This window comes from Acinonyx jubatus, chromosome B4 (assembly GCF_027475565.1).
Source record: "Acinonyx jubatus isolate Ajub_Pintada_27869175 chromosome B4, VMU_Ajub_asm_v1.0, whole genome shotgun sequence".
Classification (NCBI taxonomy): Eukaryota; Metazoa; Chordata; class Mammalia; order Carnivora; family Felidae; genus Acinonyx; species Acinonyx jubatus.
Window position 1 is genome coordinate 133,763,992 of NC_069387.1, and position 19,485 is coordinate 133,783,476.

Here is a 19,485-nt window from a genome sequence, read left to right on the forward strand (position 1 = left end):
GGGTGTTGTACACGGCTGGGGAGCTCTGCACAACCACCGTGAGTCCCTGGTCAGCTCCAGGCCCGACGTGGCAGGGAAGAGACGGCCTCTGTTACACATGGCGGGGCACGATGAGGCCCCACAGGCAGCTAGGAGATCAGCCGGTCCAGCAGGTCCTCTGGCGGAGGCAAGTCGATGTTTCTAGGGCCAGTTCCTCACAGAGGCTGCCTTCAGCCCTGTGCAAGGAGTCTGAGGCTGCATCCCAGGGGACACAGGAGCACTGTAATCGATTAGCGATGTCTGCTCTGGGCACACGATGGAACGCGTAGGGCTCGAGCTGTTCCGGTGCTGCCCCTCTGGCCCAGGCCGCCGCAGAGAGCCAGAGGCCTGGGATGGAATGGGGCCGGAACTGGGTGTCACTGCAGCCCTCCCAGGGGTTCGAGGTGCGACCTTGGGCAAGTCCATTCCCTCAGCCCCAGCTTGTCATCTGTAACCTGGAAATAACAGTGCCATCTTTCCAGGTGGTTTGAGGACTAAAAGCATAATGCATCTGGATGTGCTACAGCGGCAGGGCGTGGGGTGTGTGTGTGTGTGTGTGTGTGTGAGAACGGGAGTCAGGAAGGAGGCTCAATGAGTGATGTTCCATCAGGGGTGGCCTGGGGATGGTCCAGGCACACCCATCTTTCCCTTTCCCTCGGCTGCCTGCAGGGCATTGTCACCTGGAAGCACGTGGAGGTTGAGGTCAGGAAGATCCGGGCAGTTGCAATGCCTTTTTTGGCAAGTCTCTCAAAGGCTCCCACCTCACTTTCCTCATCTGTAGAATGGGTGACTATCCTGATGAATTAGAGCAATAAGGTTTATCAGCAGCCCCTGTGGCCTCAGGCATCGTCAGTCCCAGATGGGGAGATCACAAGTCTGTCTTCAGCCCCCGTCCCCCTCCCTTGACCCTCCTCTTCAGGAGCTGTTTATCCTTCCCTCTAAGCTGGAGACAGAGTATTCCCTCTCCTAGGTTTCTTTTGTAATCCGGACCTCAGTTTTCTATTTGTAGAGCTGGGGAGTTAAGATGAGATTGGAACAGAAGGGCAATGAGAGCTCTCCCTACCCACCTTTGATGATTCTGACTCAACTATTCTGTTAGAAAAGGGCTGGAAACATTCAGACTAGGGTGTGAATGACTGCTACAGTGCTGATTTGGATGTCACACCTGGAGGCAAGAGAGAACCTGGAGAAGAGGACCAAGATGGGCAGGGGGTACGTGGCCAGCTTAGCTGAGGGACAGTCGCTGAGGGATGGCGCTGTGAGTCTGGGGAGGAGCAGATTCGGGGAGTTGTGCTGGGGGGCCCAGGGCCCCTCACGGATTCCATGCAGCCCTGGAAGCTGGGTGGGGAGCAAGGCGGGGAAGGAGCTACGAGCTCAACATAAGGAAGAACTTCTGATAGGAAATGACCTCTGGAGAAGCAGGGCATGGTGGCCATCTGGGACGTGCCAAATAGAGGCACGATTCCCTGTGGGAGTGTGGGGGGGCTTCCTTTCCGAAGGAGGGGGCTGGGGGCCATCTGCTTGAGGAGGCTGGCTCGGCCTCCCCCAGCTCTGCTGTTCCCCCACCTACTGTAATGCCGCCCTGGGATTTTTGTCTTTCACCAAGGATAACAGCTCCCCAGTGCGGAGATTTCAGGCATCAACAAAAGTGGGGGTGCTTCCTGGGGTTCCTCTCATACCTCTGGTGCATTTAGTGTTTGCCGAGAGCCTGCTGGGTAGCAGGAATGGAGCTGGGGCCTGGCAGTGAGTAGCCTGGGGACACCAGTATCAAGGAGGGGCTCGGGCAGGAGCCTCCTGGGTCTCCTGGGGACCGTCACTGATTTGTACTTCCTGAGAGTCACAGCCAGCACTCAGCAGCCCACTATCCTTATCCCATGTGATCAGCGCAACCTAACAAGGCGGGTGACTTTACCCTCGTCTTCCAAGTGAGGCGACAGGTCAAGCACCCTGCCCAGGCCCCCAGCCCAGGCCCAGGCCTGCCGGCTACCCCCTTGGCTCTTGATCCCACCCGAGGTTCACAGGCTCAGGGCCGCGCCGCTTACCGGCCACGGGCGGAGGGAGGCAGACTAGCACAGCTCCATTCCGGTGGGGGGGCCCAGGAGGGATAGGTTGCCTGAGCAGGTGTATCCTGGGTGGGAGGGGCAGGATGCAGACATAGGGGCAGTGGGGAGACACCGAGGGTCTCCACGCAGGGCAGGGGCACCACGACTGCAGTGTGGGGAGCAGGAACCCCATGGAAGGACGTGAGGATGTGAGGGGCTGGATTTGGGGAGACAGGTGGACCGGGCTTGGGGCGCGGCGCAATGCAGGAGTGACAGACATGAGGTGGGGCACAGGGATGGCCAGCCTTCAGCTCTCATTGCCTTTGAAGGAGTTGCCCTCTCTGAATGGGTGCCTAGTGCCTTCGCCTCCCCAGGGCGCTCGTTCCAGGGTCTGGCCCACCCTGGGGGCCCTGCTGTCTGCTGGGTCCCGGTCAGGTGTCTGTGTGGGGACCCAGGCCTGTGTCCCAGGCATCTTATCTGAGCCTCCCACAGGCCTCCCAGTTGGAGCAGCAAGGGTCTGGGTTTGGGCTTCTACAGCCAGAGAGCCAAGACCCCCCCCCCCCCATTCATTCCTTTCCTGGGTCCCAGGAGCAAGCCCAAATTTCCTCCCTTCTTCTCCGTATTTGGCTCTGGCCCCAACATTGACCTGGCCCTGGGGCCAGATAGTCTGACTCAAACCAGTACTCTTGCTACTAGCCGTGGCACCTGGGCCCTCTGTGAGGTCCTCGTGTGGATGGGGTCACCTGTGTCCCAGTGCCCACAAATCCAAGCTGGGTTTGGACAGAGTTATTGGTGTAGGGCAGCTCTTAGGTGGCTGTCACAGACAGAGGAAGACACAGAGGATCCAGCAGATGCCGGAGCCACCCTGGGAGAATTCTAATGAGTTCCAGCAGCGTGAGCCAAGGACAGAGAGCCCGATTTTCAGGTCCGGTCGACAGTTGACTTGATCCTCACTGGGACCGGGTCAGGCGGTACTTTCTCTTATTCAGATAGGACGCAGAGCTCAGGGATGTTGAGGAAATCACGCGTTCAGCTGGAGGGGACAGTAGCAGCCTGTGGAGCCCACTGGGTCCCGGTCCCTGCCCACCGCTTCACACTGAGCTGGCGGGGCCACGAAGACTGAAGGAGACGTGTCAAGTGGCTGGGACGAGCTACTGTGACTGTATCTGCAAGTCACGGAGGCTTGGCCTTCCTACCTCTTCACCATCCCTCTGTCCCAAGGGATCTGACCGGGCTTGCCAGGCCTGCCCTTCCCTGGGGCTCTGCTCTGGACTCCGGAGGTGCTGGGACAGCTGCCACCGCTTCCTGGGTCCCTCCCTCCTCTAGCCCAGGCTCCCCTTTGACTCTTGCCTCCAGGTCTTGGCTGATTCCATCCCTACCCCAGAATGTCCTCTTGTATTTGCCCTTGTCACATGGCACTCCCCAAGCACCTCCCCTTTCTGCCCCTGGGAGGGGTGGGAAGTCCCTTGTGCTCCCTCAGCCTGTGTTCCCCTCTGCCCATCAGCGTGTGGCCCTTGTTGGTCTCCAGCCCCCACATTTGCTCAAGGGCAGGGCCGGGTCCAGTCTCTCCGCAGCTCTGGCTTTGCCTGGCCCCGAGGAGGCGGCTGTTATACCCGTGGAAATGTATTGAATATGGACCCCCTCCTGGTCTGCCCCACGTTGTACCCATTCTCTGGAAGAGAAGAACAGCTGCGAGTTGCGTGTGGTATCCCGGGGCTCACAGGGAGTGCAGGCAGTGCAGGGGCGGAGCTGGGGGGCAGGTGCAACTTCCCCTGTTCTTGCTTCTTTGATATCCAAGAGGCGGGCAGAAGTGATAGCCTGGGGGGGATCAGAGTAGACTTCGGGGCAAGGCTGGGCCTGGCCAGGACCCTGGACAGCTCAGCAGAGCCCAGGAGGCCCTGGCGTGCCTGGATGGTAACTGAGATGTGTGGGGGCCTTTACAGAGGTTGGAAGGGGCCTGCCTGACACCTGAGGGGGGACAGAATGGTCGGAGGGGACAGCAGGTGTCCTGAAGTCTGAAGACTGGCCTTGCAGTCCCAACTGTAACAGATACTTGCTGGACAGGTCTCGAAACCTCTTGGGCCTCAGTTTCTTCATCTGTAAAATGGGCTTTGTAGTCTTCCTTCACAGGGCAGGTTGCCCCCAGCTGAGGTCCCAGCCAGGCTGTTGTGAGAAATAAACCAGTTACCAGGCAACTGGAAAAGTTCCCTAAAAATGAAAAGGGGCTCACAGGCAGCGTGAGGGCTCACAGCCCAGGCCACCCACAGGGGGAAGCTTAGGAGGGGTGACCGGAGGGTTGGCGGGGGTGCCTGGCGGTGACACCCAGAGCTTCCCCCACCCTTCCTGCTCCAAGAGAGCGGTGAGCTGCAGCCTGCAGAGGGTGGCTGGCCCTGCCTGGGTGTGGCCTCTGTCCAGCTCCTGGGGACTCCAAACCTAGAGCAGCATCACCTGGGGCAGAGGCCATCATTCCTGAGGCATATCTTGGGCCAGTTTTCTAGTGACAAATGCCTCCCCCTCCCAGCTGGCCTCCCTGGAGCCGTCCCCTGTGGCATAATCAGCTAGCTAGTGTCCTGAAGTTCACTTTTACAAGGCTCCTCCCATACCCGGCTGTCTGGGTGATGGCCCGAGTCATATGGGGGAGTGTCCTGGAATGAATGGGATGGGGGGGGACTCATTTGGACAGCAGTCTGGCTGGACCCTCAGTCAAGGGCAAGAAGAGGGGGCTCTTGGGGTCTTTCCGCATCTCCTTGCTTCATCTTTGGTCAAGGGTGGGAGTGAGAGACTACATCGTTCCCCCCCTCAAGTTGAGAAAGTTGAGGCTCAGGGAGACACGAGAATGTGCCAAGGTCTCAAGCCGGTTGGCAGAACTGGGTTAGAATCCATATCCTTAGACTTGGGATCTGGAACCCTGACAGCATTAGCAAACACCACTAGTGAGCGCCAGTTGTATACCAGGCTCTCCATGGGCACTGCCCCTCCCTCCCCGGGGTTGAGATTATTGGGGCAGCTTCACAACAGGAAAGGTCAGGAGGCTGGGTTTCCGAGTCACAGGCTGTGAGTGGCAGAGGCAGGATTTGAACCAACGGTCAGGGCCTGGCTCAGGAGTTGGGGCAGTCACTGGAGTCTGACCAGAGGTGGGCAGGGCCTCGGGTCCCTGACAGGGCATGGCTTTTCCACCCTGGGCCTGGAGGAAGGTCCTGGATGAGGCCGTGTCAGACAGCTGCTTTGAAATCGACCTCCCTCTGGGCTGTGTCAGGATTCGGACAGACCTGGGCTGGCAGGTGGAGACCTTGGAGGTCATAATGGGGCATAGGTGGGGGTGCAGAGCCAGGCTTCATCCTCCCAACCCCAGAGAGCTTCTCCCCACCCCTCCAGCACATACTGATGTCCCCTCTCTGAACTGCCCCGGCCTCCCCTGCCAGGGAGACTGCTGGGGGCCTGACACAGCTCTGGCTGTTGTGGGAGCCCAGTGACCATTCGCCAAGAGATTCACCGTAGCTTGCGCGTTGGCTGTGTGCCGGCACCACGGAGGACCTAAGCAGGTCCTGAAAACCTAAGCTCCTTTGCCACTGGGGCATGAGAGGTCGTCTGTGGCATTGGCCTTGCCCATGCTTCCAGCCCCTCCCAGCCCCTGCCCTACATGCACCCTTCATGGTGCTCACACCCCTCCCTGAACGCCCCCCACTCTTTCTTCACCATATTCCGACGGTCATAGACAAGTTGGACACCACAAAGCGTCCCATCAATAAAAGCAAAAAAAAAAAAAAAAAAATCACCTATAATCTTATCCCCAGGGTCACCTTGCTGTGCCGTGCTCCCTATGTTCTTCCCCCACTGCCTTTCTTTTTTCACGACACAGACTCAGGTGCCTACTTTGTGTAGCCTACTTTGCTGGCTTGTGGGATGTGTGCAGAGCACGGACATCATCTTCCTGCCATGTCACGTGCTGGCAAGTGGTTGCTTGACATTCTCTGGACATACCATAATTTTTTAAACCGATCCCCTCTTGGTGGGCTCTTAGCTTGCTTCCGATGTGGGACTATTACAAACAACTGCAGCCGCTGTCTCGGGATGCCTTTCCAGAAGGCGAATTCTTGGCCAGCAGATACCACAGCACGCTCTTTCGAGACTCTTGTGCCTTTGCACAGGCTGGTCCCTCCGCTGGGCGGTCTCTCTGTCATTTATCGTCATCCCGAAATCTTACTCCTCTGATGTGCTTAGCAGTGTGGGATTGTGTGGTGTTTCTATTAGTCTCCATGAACAAGTGCCACTGTGTTTATTAAATTTTTCCAAAAGCAGAATGTCTGCTGTGTTTGCTAGTTGGTTGCTCTTTTAGGAGTGGGTCTAGCCTGCCCGTCCTGTACTCCTCAATCTATCTTTCAGAGCCCGCTCTCCGGACACCCACTGAGCTAGAGGCCCTGAGGGCGGCTGTGCTGGGGACCGAGGCGAAGCAAGAGGCCACCCGGACCAAGGCAGGTGTGGGTCAAGCTCCGAGCTCGGTGCCTGCGACTGGGTGGTGCAGGTAACGGCGGGCCCTTTAGGTGGGGAGCTCACGCTTGGCTCCAAAAGAAGCGCCAAGCGTCAGGCATACAGCAAGTGCTCAATAAATGCACGTCGCAGGCAGGTTAAGAGATGGTGTCTGGGAGCTGAAGGGCGGGCTGGGGGGGATTGGAGGTGGTGAGGAAGCCAGCTTTAGAGAATGACCGTCACAGGAACTTCTCTGCTCTGCCCCCCAGGGACCAAGACTGACAGTCCTCTGCTATCCCGGACCATATGTCCTCCAGGGTCTCCCGAGGCCACTACCAAGCTGTGGCTCTGCCTTTGGCAGGCAGCAGGTGGAGTCTGTTGGGCTGTTGAGCCCAAGCCCTGTCTCTCAGGCAAGCACGACTGTTTCCTCATCGTCTCCCTTGGAGATGCTGTGCTGGAGAAGCCTGCGGCCCTAGGGCGAGAAAGATGCTCCCTGCCAGTTTGTGATGCCCCCTCATGCTCCACAGGGCGGGGCAGCGTGGCTGGAGGAGCTGGGAGGCTCCGTGTGCCAAGAGGAGTTGAGGTCAGTGCGTCTCACCCTTCCCATGCCCACTCACTCACTCACTCACTCACTCAGGAGACACTGGCCTTGCCCTGGGCGCTGGTCACAAGGCACCATAGGGCATTTGGCCTCCTGTGGCCTGCTGAGCGTTGGCACTCAAGGCCCCGCATGGCCTGCCTCAGGGCCTGCTCCCATCCTTAGGGAGTCCTCGCCTTCCCGATCTTCCTTCACATCTCCTCCTGGGTATCTGCAGTTCCCGCCATCGGGAACCCCCATCGAGCCATCTCCTCTGTCCACCTTCTGTACTTTCTTCCAGGCCCAGTCCTGGTGCCCTCTTCCGGGAAGCCGGCCCCCTCTCCCAGGGTGGGTATCTCTCCCTCCCCAGCCCACACTCGGTCCGGGCTGGTCTCTGGGCATGTCTGCCCCGTGGCTTTTCACTGGCCACGGCTGGATGGCAGGGGCCGCATCCGGGTGCCCCCTGCATCCTCGGCCCCCCCGGCACAGCCTGGCACACACAGGTTTCCGGGATGACACAGGTGGCCAATGGATGTTGTGGCCACCTGAGCAGTGGAGGTGACCGTGGATTTGGGCCACTGAACAAACCTCCTCCTGGGCAGCAGGCCTGTGTGTTTATCTGGGGTTTCTTCCCCGAATTCCCAGGTGACTGCTCTCCCACTCCTCTCTTCCTGGCTTGGGAAGAGCCCGCCTTGGGGCTCTGACCTTCACTAGGCAGGCAGACTTGAGCTGGGCCTCTGCAAAGGTCAACGTGGCCCCGGGGGACAGAGCGGGTAATCGTGGTGGGGGCACCTGCCTGGTGGCTCGAGGGCACTGGGGAACCCACTTCCCAGAACGGACCCTGGGAGGCGACCATGTGGCAGCTTCCTGCTCCCCAGGAAAAGCGTAGGGGCTGCTGGCACTGTGCTCACCACCCGGAGGGTTTTACCCTCTGTCGGACCATCCTTCCCCCTTGCCTGGCTGAGATTGTATTTCTAGCCTGGCCTCTTCACTCTGCCCCAGAATCGCCCCAGCCCAGGGTGGGAGAATTCAGGTCTACAGACAAGGAAGAGGAGGCCCGGTGCCCACCTGTGGCCCCCTCGGCCAGTCTCTGCACCCCTCGTTGGCCTCAGGGCCCCAGCCAGGCCTCCATCGTCTCCCTGAGCAGCCCCTCTCACTCCTCTGTCCGGGCTGCCGGAGCGATCTCTGCAAAGATAAACCTGACCAAGGCATGCCCCTGCTCAGAACCTTCTATGGCTCCCCACTGTCCCTGATAAAGTCCACCCCCTTAGGCAGGCATCCAAGGCTCTTCCTGCTCTGGCTCCTGTCTGTCCCCCTCCCCCACCTCATCTTCCCTTCTCCCCCCCACTTCCTCTTTCTCTAGACCCATCCAAGCTGCCATTCCAAACATGCCAAGGCCTTTGCATGCACTGTTCCCTCTGCCTGGAAGGCCTTTTCCCTACCTTCTCTCCTGGGCATACACTTTCTCAGCTGGGGTGTGTCCACCTCCAAGAAGCCACACCAGGTAGCCGGCCCCGCTTCTGCTCCGGCACTTGTGCGGGGAATTTTTCTGTGTTCCTGTCTGCCTCCCTACCAGCCTGGGCTGTCCCCAAGGGCAGGCCAGGCCTGAGGCGCCCACACTGAGCGTCCTCAGACTGAGTCTGAAGCCGTGGAGAATGCAGGAGTGGGAGCCACCTTGCCATGTGAGTGTGGTGGGGGAGGGACCCACGAACATTATGGAGGTGCCCTCCACGGGCTTCTGAGGGGCCACACCCCCTTCTCACCTTGCTCCCACTCTGGGAGGCCCAGGCCCGGCCCGTGCCCTGGCTGCAGGCCCTGTGGACGCGGCCTTTCACCCGGGTAAGGGGGCTGGAGGTCGTCAGGGGCCCCTCAAGCTCCCCAGGGTGGGACCACGGCCTCTGGGGGTGTTGCTCTCCCCGACCAGGCAGGACTTTCTTCAGACCAGGGGCCTGGTTCTCTGTGGCCCTGACCTGCTTACCTGCCCCGCTCCGGGTCAGGCCTCCGCCGGCCACCCTCTGTACCCTGGGATTAGGGACCTGGGACCCCGGGGAGGAAGTGATGGGGGCGCAGGAGGCGCACCCGGGGCCTCTGCAGCCTCGGAGCTGGGGTCCGCGTCTCCCCGGAAGACTGGGGGGGAGGCGGGGGGAAGGGGTCCGGAGCGGGGTGCCCTCGCGGCCCCGGGAGGGGGTCCGGGCCGGAGGCGGGGGCCGCAGCGCCCCGGAAGGAGCCGCGCACGCCCCGGCACGCGGTCCCCGCCGCGGCGGCCGCGGATCCGGAGGTGAGAGCGCCCCCGCCCCGCTCCCCGCCCACCCCGCGCGCGGCCCCGGCCCCGGGGGAGGAGGGGTGCGGGCCGGAGAGGGGCGCGGGGCGCGGCGGGGCGGCCGCCCGCTCTTTTCCGCAGCGCGGGCCCGCTCCGCCTCCCCGCGTCCGGCCGGCTCCCCGCTCCCTTCCCCGCGGCGGCGGGATGCGGGCTCCGGGCCCGGGCGGGGGCCGAGGGCCGAGGCCTGGGCGGCGCGGCAGGGGCCCCGGCGGGCGGCCGCGCGGGGCCGGGGACCCGGGGCGCGAGCGCGGCCCTCCCGGCGCCGGGGCGGGGGAGGCGGGCGGGCGGGAGCGAGCGAGGGAGGGAGGGCGGCGGCGGGAGGGGGAGCCGGGGAGGCTCGGAGCCGCGCGGCGGGCGAGGGAGGGGGCGGCGGGGAGCCCCCCGCCCCCCGAAGGAGGAGTCTGGCTCCCACTTGCTGCCTCGGACGCGCGGCGAGGCGGCCGCCGCCGGAGGAGCCCCCGCCCCTGCGCGCCTCCCTCCCCGGAGCCGGGCCCCTGCCTCCCTCCGTGCGCGCTGCTGCTCGCGGCCGCCGCGGCCGCCGAAGAGGAGCCCGGGGCCAGGTAGGGCCGGGGGCGGCCGGGGCGCGGGCCGGGGCGCGGCGGGCGCGGGAGGGGGCGCGGCCGGGACCCTCCCCGGGCGCCGGATGACGCCCGCGGCGCGGCGCAGGGGCGCCCGCAAAGTTACTTTGGCCGCCTTTGCCGGGTGCCGGCGCCCCGGCCGGGGACCCCCGCCGCCCGGCCCGCCGAGCGGGTGACGCCGAGAGGGGCCTCGGCCGGGGCGCTGGACTCTGACTGCGGCCGAGGGGTCAGCGAAACTTTTCCCCGGCTCGCCGGTCTTGGCTGGCTGCTGGCGGAGTTGCTGGGGGAGGAAGCGGACTGGCGGGGCACTGGTGACGGTGATGGTAATAACAATAGCAGCCCCTGGTCGCTGAGAGCCTACTGTGCGCAGCGAAGCCCCTGCTGGTGCTTGGGGGGCGAGGGAGGGGGCGGCTGGTGCCGGTCTAGTGGCCACTTTTGCAAGGCATTGCTGGAAACTTCATCTGTCCGTCCGTCCGTCCATCCGCCCATTCATCCTTCCATCCATCCACTGACTCATTCCACGGTATTTATTACTATCTGCTGTGTGCCCTGCCCAGAGGATTCAGTGGCTAATCAGGCAGGTCCCAGCCCTCACAGGTAATATTTCCATGCTAAGGAGCAGTTCTGGCTCTTGTGTGTTTATTCTGGAACTTGTTACAGGAGAGCGAATTCACACACAGCCTCCCCTGATCCAGGTGGAGACAGAGGAGGGTCAGTCTGAGAGCTGATGTGTCCAGGAGCGGGTGGCAGACCGTGGTTTGGGGTCTAAGACCCACCACCCTCCATTCCCTCCCGTCCCTGTCTCCACTCAGGCCAGATGGTGGGATCGGGAGGCCCCACGCTGGACCCGGCCCCCAAGTCTGTCCAGCTGACCTCTCTGAGATGCATTTCCCCCAGCACTGGCTCAGACCTCTCCGGTTCCCCTCCAAGAGCTTGGTTGCCTTCCCTTCCCATTCCCAAGGCCCCAGAGGAGAGCTTGTTAAGTAGCAGACAATTATGAAATTAAACTGGGGAACGAAAGTGGGTGGGCTGGTGGATGCTTGAGCCGGCTGGACAGGACTTGAATGGTGGTGGGAGACTTGTTAGCACCGACCAGCCACATGGGGGTGGAGGTGGGGGGTGACTCAGGCAGGCACTACCAGCCTCAATACCCTGGCCGGTCTTTGCAAAAAAAAAAAAAAAAATTACACCAACTTCATGAATAATTTGTCACATTGGCTAAAATGCTCTGGGGAATGTTGGTGAGGCCACCAGCTGACTGCCACATCCAAGTTGGAAGCCAGGCCTTGGTCCGTGGGAACCAAGGCGCTGGGAGACCATTCTTGGGGGGGCGGGGGGAGTGTTTGGCTGGGCTGAAGCAGGCTTCTGGCCGTGGGGAGCATCCCGGGGCTTGAGAGCCAGCCGGTGGTGATCGGGAGGCGTTCTGGAGCTGGGCTCTGTGTACAGGGGCCTGTGGTGCGGGAGCCGTGCATAATCAACTGTGCCTCACGAGGCTCGGCTCCCTGCAAATTGGCTTTCCAAGTGGCAGGCCCCACAACACTTGTAAAATCTTTTTTCTCAGGATGGGTTTCTGCGAAATGGTTACATCTATTTGAGTACTCAGTCGGTCGAGGTACAGTAATTGGCCGATGGCTGGTCAAAAAGCAATAATCCATTCACAGAGGTTGCATCCTGTGTTTGGGAGCGGTTCAACATGGGGCTGCCTTTCTATTTATTTCTCCACCCTAGAAATTTCCAAAGACCTGGATTGGGGTAGATTCCCTTTAATGTTGATGTAGGCAGGCTCAGGGTCATCTGCATGTGGGATGCCGTATGTCTGATGTGCCTGCTGTGTGTGTGCCCTTAGCGTCCCTTACATACACCCTAGCTGATGCCCCGTGGGCCATGTTTATGGACAGAACATGTCTAAGTTTAGGTAAAAGACCCAGACTTTGGGGTCTTTCTGCCAGTGTCTGAACTGTGTCAGGAATGCATAGACCAACGTCTAGAATAAGCTTTCAAAAAAACCTGCTTTGGAAAAATTTCCCCGTCCACCCCTGAGACTGTGAAGTCTTCATCCGATGGAAGTAATTTAAGTTCATTAGTTTTCCTTGAACTTGCTACATTCCCTGGCAGGGATAGCCCCTCGCGTGCTCATGTAACGCAGGACACAGGAGAGAGAATTTGCTCTCGTCTGAGGAATGGAGGAAGGTAGCAGGATTTCACTAAAGGGTAGCACTCAAGGAGAAAAATCAGCATTCCGGGTCCGGACTAGGGGGAGAAGGAAAGCCGTCCCCCACATGCCATCATCTTTCAGTCTATCAAAATGATTTTGTTTTTCTAGTTTCGGGCCTGTGAACTGATCCTGAATAGCGGGGCAGAGGAAAATAATCGGCCAGGCAAAGACTTTTAACAAGTAAATATTACGCACAGAAAAACATGCAATTAAGTGGAGGTTAGTTAATGCTTTTCAAGTTGAGGCCGAGCTGCAGTTAAGGGCGGAATTTCTGCGTTATCCCTGAATTGTCTGTCAAAATCTTTAATGTGACAATGTGACACGTCTCTCCCGTCGCCCCTCCCTCGCCGCGAACAGAAAAAGGGTCTTTTCAAGCTTCCCCCCCCACCCCATTCTTCTTTTCCCTGAGATCTCTCAGTTCGGCAATTGGTACCTTTGTCTGCCTGCCCCTCTGGAGCCTGGGACCCTGGGGGAAGGGCCTCCCCAGGTGCAGGGGCCGGAGAATGGGTTCTCAGGCTCACTCTGTGCCCACGGATCACGGTTAATGGCATCTCAGATGAGACAGGCTGCTTGTGGGGTCTTCCTTGTGGCCAAAAGCCTCGCCCTCTGGGATCAGACATGCCAAACGCTTGGGGGGCAGGTGACAGAGGGGTGAAGGGCCTGTTTCACACAGTAAGGGCCGTGTAGATGATGCTGGGTCACTCTGAAAGCAGTTCCCTGTCGCTGTGGTTCCTGGGGTGTGGGTATCCCCATGGCATGAGACCCCAGCTAGCATCCTCTCCAGACTGCCACTGAAATTGTTTGCCTTGAGTCTGGAGAAGTGAAGAAAATGTAAAAAGCAAAAGCAACCCCAAGGGAAAGGAAAAAAAAAAGAGAGATCCCTTTTTTGGGGGTGGTGTTGGAGGGAAGGTATAAATAGTTCCTCGGTTAATTTGATTCACTGTGGTTCTCTCCCTGGTGATCTGGCCGTTCTGCCGCCAACTTTATTTTGACTTTTTTTTTTTGGTCCCAATGAGACGAGATTTAGTTTATATTTTATTTCCATTTAAAATATCTATGGCAGAGGAGGACAGCCCAATCTCATGGAAAAAAAAATCATAACAAATTGAGATTATGTTTTATTTAAAAAATTTTTTTAATGTTTATTTTTGAGAGAGAGAGAGAGAGAGAGAGCGAGCATGAGCGGGGAGGGGCAGAGAGAGAGAGAGAGGGATACACAGAACCCAGAGCAGGCTCCAGGCTCCGAGCTGTCAGCACAGAGCCCGACGCGGGGCTCGAACCCACGGACGGTGAGATCATGACCTGAGCCAAAGTCGGATGCCCAACCGACTGAGCCACCCAGGCGCCCCTGTATGTTTTAATGTTAACCTCAGATACAAGCTTGAGATAGTCTTTGGTCTTTTCATGCCTTTCTGTCCATTACTCTTCGGGGGTTTTCTTGGACGTGAACTTGGCCAGCTTGATGTCACAACCTGGTCGCAAATGGAAGCAGCTGCAGTGAAAAGAAGAACTCTCCCCTCTGGCTGATGGTGATACTCCTTGAGCTCAGAGCCAAGGATGGAGGGAGGCCCCTCCCTCCACCTCCCCCCCCACCCCCCCGTCCAAATCCACACCTGAGAGTTTGCTTCTTTTGAATGCCTTCATATTTCCATCCGCGCCTTCCCTTCCGAGGAGGATTTGAGACTCGGCATTGATGCACACCAAAAGGCTTTTGGCGTGGCCCATGCTAATTCCATCACTTTAAGGAGCAAATGATGCCTACTTGCAATTTCTCACACACCCGTTGCTTCCCCTTCATTTCATTCCTTTGCATTTTCCGACAGTGCTGCATACTGGAAGGCTGCAAAATATATATTGCACCGGCTACCTGAGAAGCGTGAGCCCTTCGCCGTGCCTCGTCGTTCCCCCTTCACGACGAAGTGCTGTTTGCATTGCAGCGTTCGTGGAAAAGGCAAATGTTCCCTCCCCCACCCTAGGCTCCCTGCACAAAGGGGGTGTGGGGGGAGAGAATTGAGTTTTGCTGTTTTTTTTTTTTTTTTTTTTTTTTTTTGTCGTTCAGACACATTAGTTAATTGATCATACTTTGGAGGCTTAATCCTTAGTTGCCAATTCCCGCATGATCGCAAAAAAAAAAAAAAAAAAAAAAAAACCACACTGATACTGATCGTAAAAATGGCAAAACCTCAATCTCAGACTTAAGTGTAGCATTAGCATAGTGCCGATTTGATTATGCTTCAGTGACATCTGCTTAATAGATTTCCACGAGAACTGTAAATCCACATTCACTTTCTTTGCAAATTGTATTTCAATGGTGAGCAACCAGGACCCTCTCGCTTCCCCCCTCCCCAACCGCGTGTGTCCCAAACCCCCACGACTGTTGAGTGGGACTTGACGAGCTACAAAATGCTGGTTTTTACACATTTACCTCTCGTTTCCTTTTGTGTGTGGGTATGTCTGTGTGCACGTTTGAAACGGATCCGAGCAGCTTTTCCTGTGTCAACTCCGCAGATACGTGAGTCTCCAAATGCTTTATTTTGAAAACTAGGACATAGCACTTTGCAGAAGAAAAATCATTCCATTCACTATTATTTATGTGATTGCTGATCTGCTAGATGGAGAGAGAAAGCACCAAGAATTATAATAATTTATGGAGCGGAGCGCTGGTTTACAAACATATTTCCCAGCCCGAGCTTTGTGGGTTTCTCTGCGTCTTGGGCCTCGTTTGGTGCTGTGGGGATGGAGAATATTCAGAATTTGAAGACCGGCCCGATGAACGGACTGCGTTCGTGTCTGAAAGGAATAAGTGAGCAGCTATTTGTGGCAGACAGGACATGATCCAGTAAGCAGCACTCTTGATCATTCTGAAATAAAAGTACATAATTGGAAAATGAAACGGCAGCCACCGCTTGGGGGTGGGCGGCGAGGAATTAGAAAGTGTAATTTAAAATCATGTAGTCATAATTCAAAATGGGCCCAGCTAAAAGGTTTTTAAGTGGTAAATGCTTTAAAGGCACTCGTGGTTGATCCTTTTTCAAGGAATATGTGTAATTTTCACGATATTCGTGCACTCCTTCGTCGGCTCGGCCCGTCACTCATTCATCATGTGGCGTGGTCGCGGGGACCAGCCGTGGGCTGGCGCTCTCCGTCCTGGACCCGCGGCTGACAGAGGGGGAGGGTCAGATGTGAGGGCTGTCATTTTCGGGACGTGCTGGATTAGGTCTGATCCCTGCCCTCTCCCACCCCCCCCACCCCCAGTTCCCTCCGCTGGGCTATATGCTCTTTTCCCTTTAAGTTTCTGTTTCTTTTCATTTTTTTTTTTTTTTTTACCCTTTATGACATTTTCAACTATTGACTGATCAATTGCATATTTTCAGGCACGAGCCAAACAAGGAAAAACAAAACCACTTAGAAGGGATTTTGAGCTTGTGTGGAAGGGTGGCTTGTGAAAGAATTCTTCCCACCCCTCCCCCCAACCTTGGTATTTTCCTGTTCAATATTATTTCGCCTGCATTTTGCTTAGGGAGGACTACTTAGGTGTTCGCGCGGTTTCTCTGTGACATTTCGCCACATCGCAGTGAGTTCTCAACAAAAGCCTCAGCGAGCAGTGACTTCCGCTGAGCTGGCTTTCTCCCAGCATGGCTGTGGGTGATCGGTGGGGACAGCCGCCTGTATACTGGGCTGACCTGTGGAGATGCCCCCCACTCGTCGTTGAAGAAGACGAGGTGTGGGGTAAGGATGCCCTGAGAACCCCGGAGGAGGCTTTCTAGGTGGGGACAGTGACTGGTGGGGACGGGTGTTTCTCTGGGCTTTCTTCTGTTCCTGTGTGGTCAGTGTCACCTGTTTTCCGACCCAGGACCACACAGTGTTGTCCTAGCCTCACCCTTGTGGCTGCAAACACGCCGATGTTTGAGAAACATGGGTGCCTTTTGGGGATGGTTACCTTAACAGGGTGGCTTTGATGATGGAGACCTTTACCCTTTGTGACATTTCCAATATCGAAATGGAGACCCTCTGACAGCCAGAGAAGGTGCTGGCAGTAATGACTGGCATGAACCAGGACTGTCCTGGGCCCGCCCTGGCTTTAAGGAGGCGGTATCGGGTAGACGTGGATGCCTCAAGCCTCGTGGCAAAGGAAATCTCTCTTCGATCTTCACGTCGCCCCTGGCATTGCAGATGCCCATAGATTTCCCTCCCGTATCTGGTAGACATACCTGGGCTGCTGGAATGACCCAAGTGTCTCCCTTGCAGAAAGCCACCTGCTGCAAAGATGCTCAGGGTCGGCCAAGGCGCTTCTCAGTCCGTCCATTCCGGCCTTCGGCGTGTGCTGGCAGGTCTCACGGTTTGGTGGGAGAGACCCCATTCCCTCTGCCTCATCCTCACAGGGTTCCAAGCTGCTCTTTTGATCCGCCTGGCTGCCCCCTGGGCCCCAAGCCCTTTGAGAGCTGGTTGCACATCTGAGTCCTTTGGGTCTCAGCCCGGGGTCCGCCCTGGAGTGGGGACAGCGGGTGTCCCGCAGTGTTTTGGGGGAGGCGGGTGGTGAGGAGTTCCCCTGGGAAACGTCGTCGAGGGCGGGTTGTTCGCGACGTGTCCGATCACAACATCCTAGGAAGTGAAATAACCAGGGACTCAGCCAGCAGCGGACGAGAGGGAAGGGGCCAGGAGTCCGGCTTCCTCGGCAAGGCAGGAGGGTCCCTTGATTATCCGAAAATCTCTGCTGGATTCTCAGAGGTTCTCCACAGAGCTCCTGGGTTGCAACAGAGCTTTCTAACCAGAGTGGAAGAAACACTTAGTGAGCGCCTACTGTGTGCTGGGCCCTCAGCCAGGTGCTCTCACAGGTACTGTGTCCTGTAATCGTCCCAGTGGTTCTGGGGAAGGAGGATTTAGTGTCCCCGTGGTTGTAGGGGAGACACCTGAGCTTTGGGAGGCGAACGCTGCTTTTGAATCCGGGTTGTGAGTTGTGAGGGCCTGTGCGGCGTCCCTCTCCCACTCCTGGGATCACCTATCATTTTATCCTTTGGCTTCTCATTCAGCTCAGATGGGGGCTTTGCTGAGAGATGTCCTGGGGAGTTGTAGGTGGCAGGTGGCAGTGCCTGGCCCAGCCTGGGGAGGTCGAGGACACGTCTGGGAAGCAGGTGTGTGTGCACAGAGGCAGGGTAGCGTGCAGAGCCTTTCAGCAGAGGGAACAGCACGTGTGAAGGCTCAGAGGCGGGACTGCCGGTGTGCTGGGGAAACCCGGAGTGGTGAGCTTGGCCTGAGTGGTGAGAGGGAGGCCGGGGACCCAGCCTGGGCTTCTGAGCTCATCCAAGGACCTGGGGCTTTAGCCCAGAGCAGCAGGATGGCCCCTGAGGACATTTGGTGCGCCGGACGGAATGGCTTAGTCAAAAGTGCGTTTTAGGACATTCATTCTGGAGGCTGGCTTGGCACTGGCCTTGACCGTTCAGCAGGAGAAGGCCAGACAAGGCTGTGGGGGCAGTCAGAGAGCACAGGGCCTGGAGCTGGCCTCTTTCCTCCATGTGACCTTGCAATACAGCTGGTGCCTAATAGCTCCTTGCTACTTCGTGCCTCGGCTGATGTCCAGGTTCCTCTTGACCAACAAGTACATGTCTTTGAGAGGGAAACAGAAAGACAGATCACTCTGTGAAAGAAGGACTGAAAAAGGGAGCCCTGGGAAATGGAGGCACTTTTTCTTTCTTTTTTTACATTTTCTTTTTGCTTTCTAATGTTTTAAATTATTTTTGAGAGACGCAGACAGAGCATGAATGGGGGGAGGGGCAGAGAGAGAGAGGGAGACGCAGAATCCGAAGCAGGCTCCGGGCTCCGAGCTGTCGGCACAGAGCCCGACGCGGGGCTCGAACCCACGAACCGCGAGATCATGACCTGAGCTGAAGTCGGACGCTTAACCGACTGAGCCCCCCAGGCGCCCCTGGAGGCGCTTTTTCAACAAGAAGTTTTCGACCCAGAAATTTCAAGAATTTTCAACCCTCCTAACTGGGCTGATTGGGACCTTTATGGAGAAGCAGGCACAAGGCTCCCTTCTCCTCTGTTACCCGGCGAGGGGACTAGTGAGGCAGTGGAAGCACAGAGAGGTTAAGTGACTTGCCCGGGGTCCCACAGCTAAGCAGCACTGGAGACCGAATTTGAACCCGCTGCCCCTGACTTCAAAGTTCAGGGTCTTCTCCACTGCAGAAGCACACCAGTGGTCGAGAACAAAGACAATAAGAGAGAGACCATTTCTTGATGCTTCCCCTGCCTCAGGACCTTTACACTTGCTGCTTCTGCATTGCATAGGGCTCGCCTTTCCCCGGGTCTGGGTGTGGCTGGCTCCCTCTCAGCCCTCGCTTTTGAGGTGACGTCACCTCCTCAGACAGGCCTTTCTTGATCACCCAAGTTTAAGTAACAGTCCCCTTTTCCCCATTACTCATTATTACATCACTCCGTTCTTCTTCCAGGCACATGATTATCTCGTGTGTATCTTGCGTGTTTACTTTATTGCCCCCTGCCCTTTCCTTGAGGGCAGTGACCTGTTTGCTTTCTCCTTGCTCTTTCTGGCACCTGGAACAATGACTGTGGTAAATGTTTATTGAATAAGTAAATGCATTAATGAATTCACCCCACCCTCCTCCTCCTGGGTGCGTTTTCTTCCACTCCTTGGCACGGAGGAGGCACCTGCTGCCGGGCCAGGATGTGTGTGTGTGGCTCAAGGTCACTCTGCTGGATGGAGAGAGTCAGGACACAAGCCCAAGCCCGCTCCACGCAGCGGGACCCAGTGGGGTCCCAGCGGCCCCGTCGCACTGCCCACATGCTGTGCTGTTTTGTGGACCAGGTGTAAACGCTTCCCAGCTAAAAGCCGTTTGTTTGGGCCACGCCGCTCCCCTCCGTGGATCGGCTGTGTTCTCCGCACGCTGGCTGACGCGCTGCTGTGGCTCCATAAATATTAAACGGGTATTAAAAGAAGGCTCTGCGTTCCCAGTTTCCCTGATTCCTTCAAGCAGGGCCCGTTGCGAACCCCCTTTATGTGAAACGCAGCGTTTCACTGCAGAGCGCCTCCCGGGATGCCTTGCCGCCCGCTTTTCCGGCCGAGTCCCCTGGTGCAGAGGCACCCTCCCCCTGCCGCCGGCCTGAAGGCGGGCCACGGAGGTGCGGGCCCCTCGGGTCCAGGGACCGGCGGAAGTGCCCGAGACCTCGCCTTTCAGAGGGTGGTGCCCAGCCTGGCCAGCCTCCTTGCAGGGCTGTGCGGTGGGTCGGGGGTGGGGGGAGGGGCCGTGAGT

At 57.8% G+C, this 19,485-nt stretch overlaps 1 protein-coding gene and 1 long non-coding RNA gene across 4 annotated transcripts in view; one reads left to right on the forward strand and one right to left on the reverse strand.

Annotated features, from left to right (window-relative positions):
- Positions 1–1,742: 1,742 nt before the first annotated feature.
- On the reverse strand, positions 1,743–8,664 carry LOC113602695 (uncharacterized). Its single transcript, XR_003424176.2, has 3 exons — positions 8,547–8,664; positions 8,173–8,303; positions 1,743–4,223 (listed from the first exon to the last, which is right to left on the reverse strand). It is a non-coding gene; the product is annotated as an uncharacterized LOC113602695 (long non-coding RNA).
- Positions 8,665–8,761: 97 nt separating this feature from the next.
- The window catches only part of MPPED1 (metallophosphoesterase domain containing 1), a 76,016-nt gene continuing 65,292 nt past the window's right edge, over positions 8,762–19,485 (forward strand). The window contains exon 1 of one of the 3 annotated variants that reach the window (XM_053226898.1): positions 8,762–8,786. The gene's annotated coding sequence lies outside the window, so the exon portion shown is untranslated. Of the gene's footprint in view, positions 8,787–9,751; positions 9,985–14,363; positions 15,057–19,485 lie in introns of those variants that run through there. The other 2 variants (XM_027070528.2, XM_053226900.1) reach the window with 2 other exon arrangements.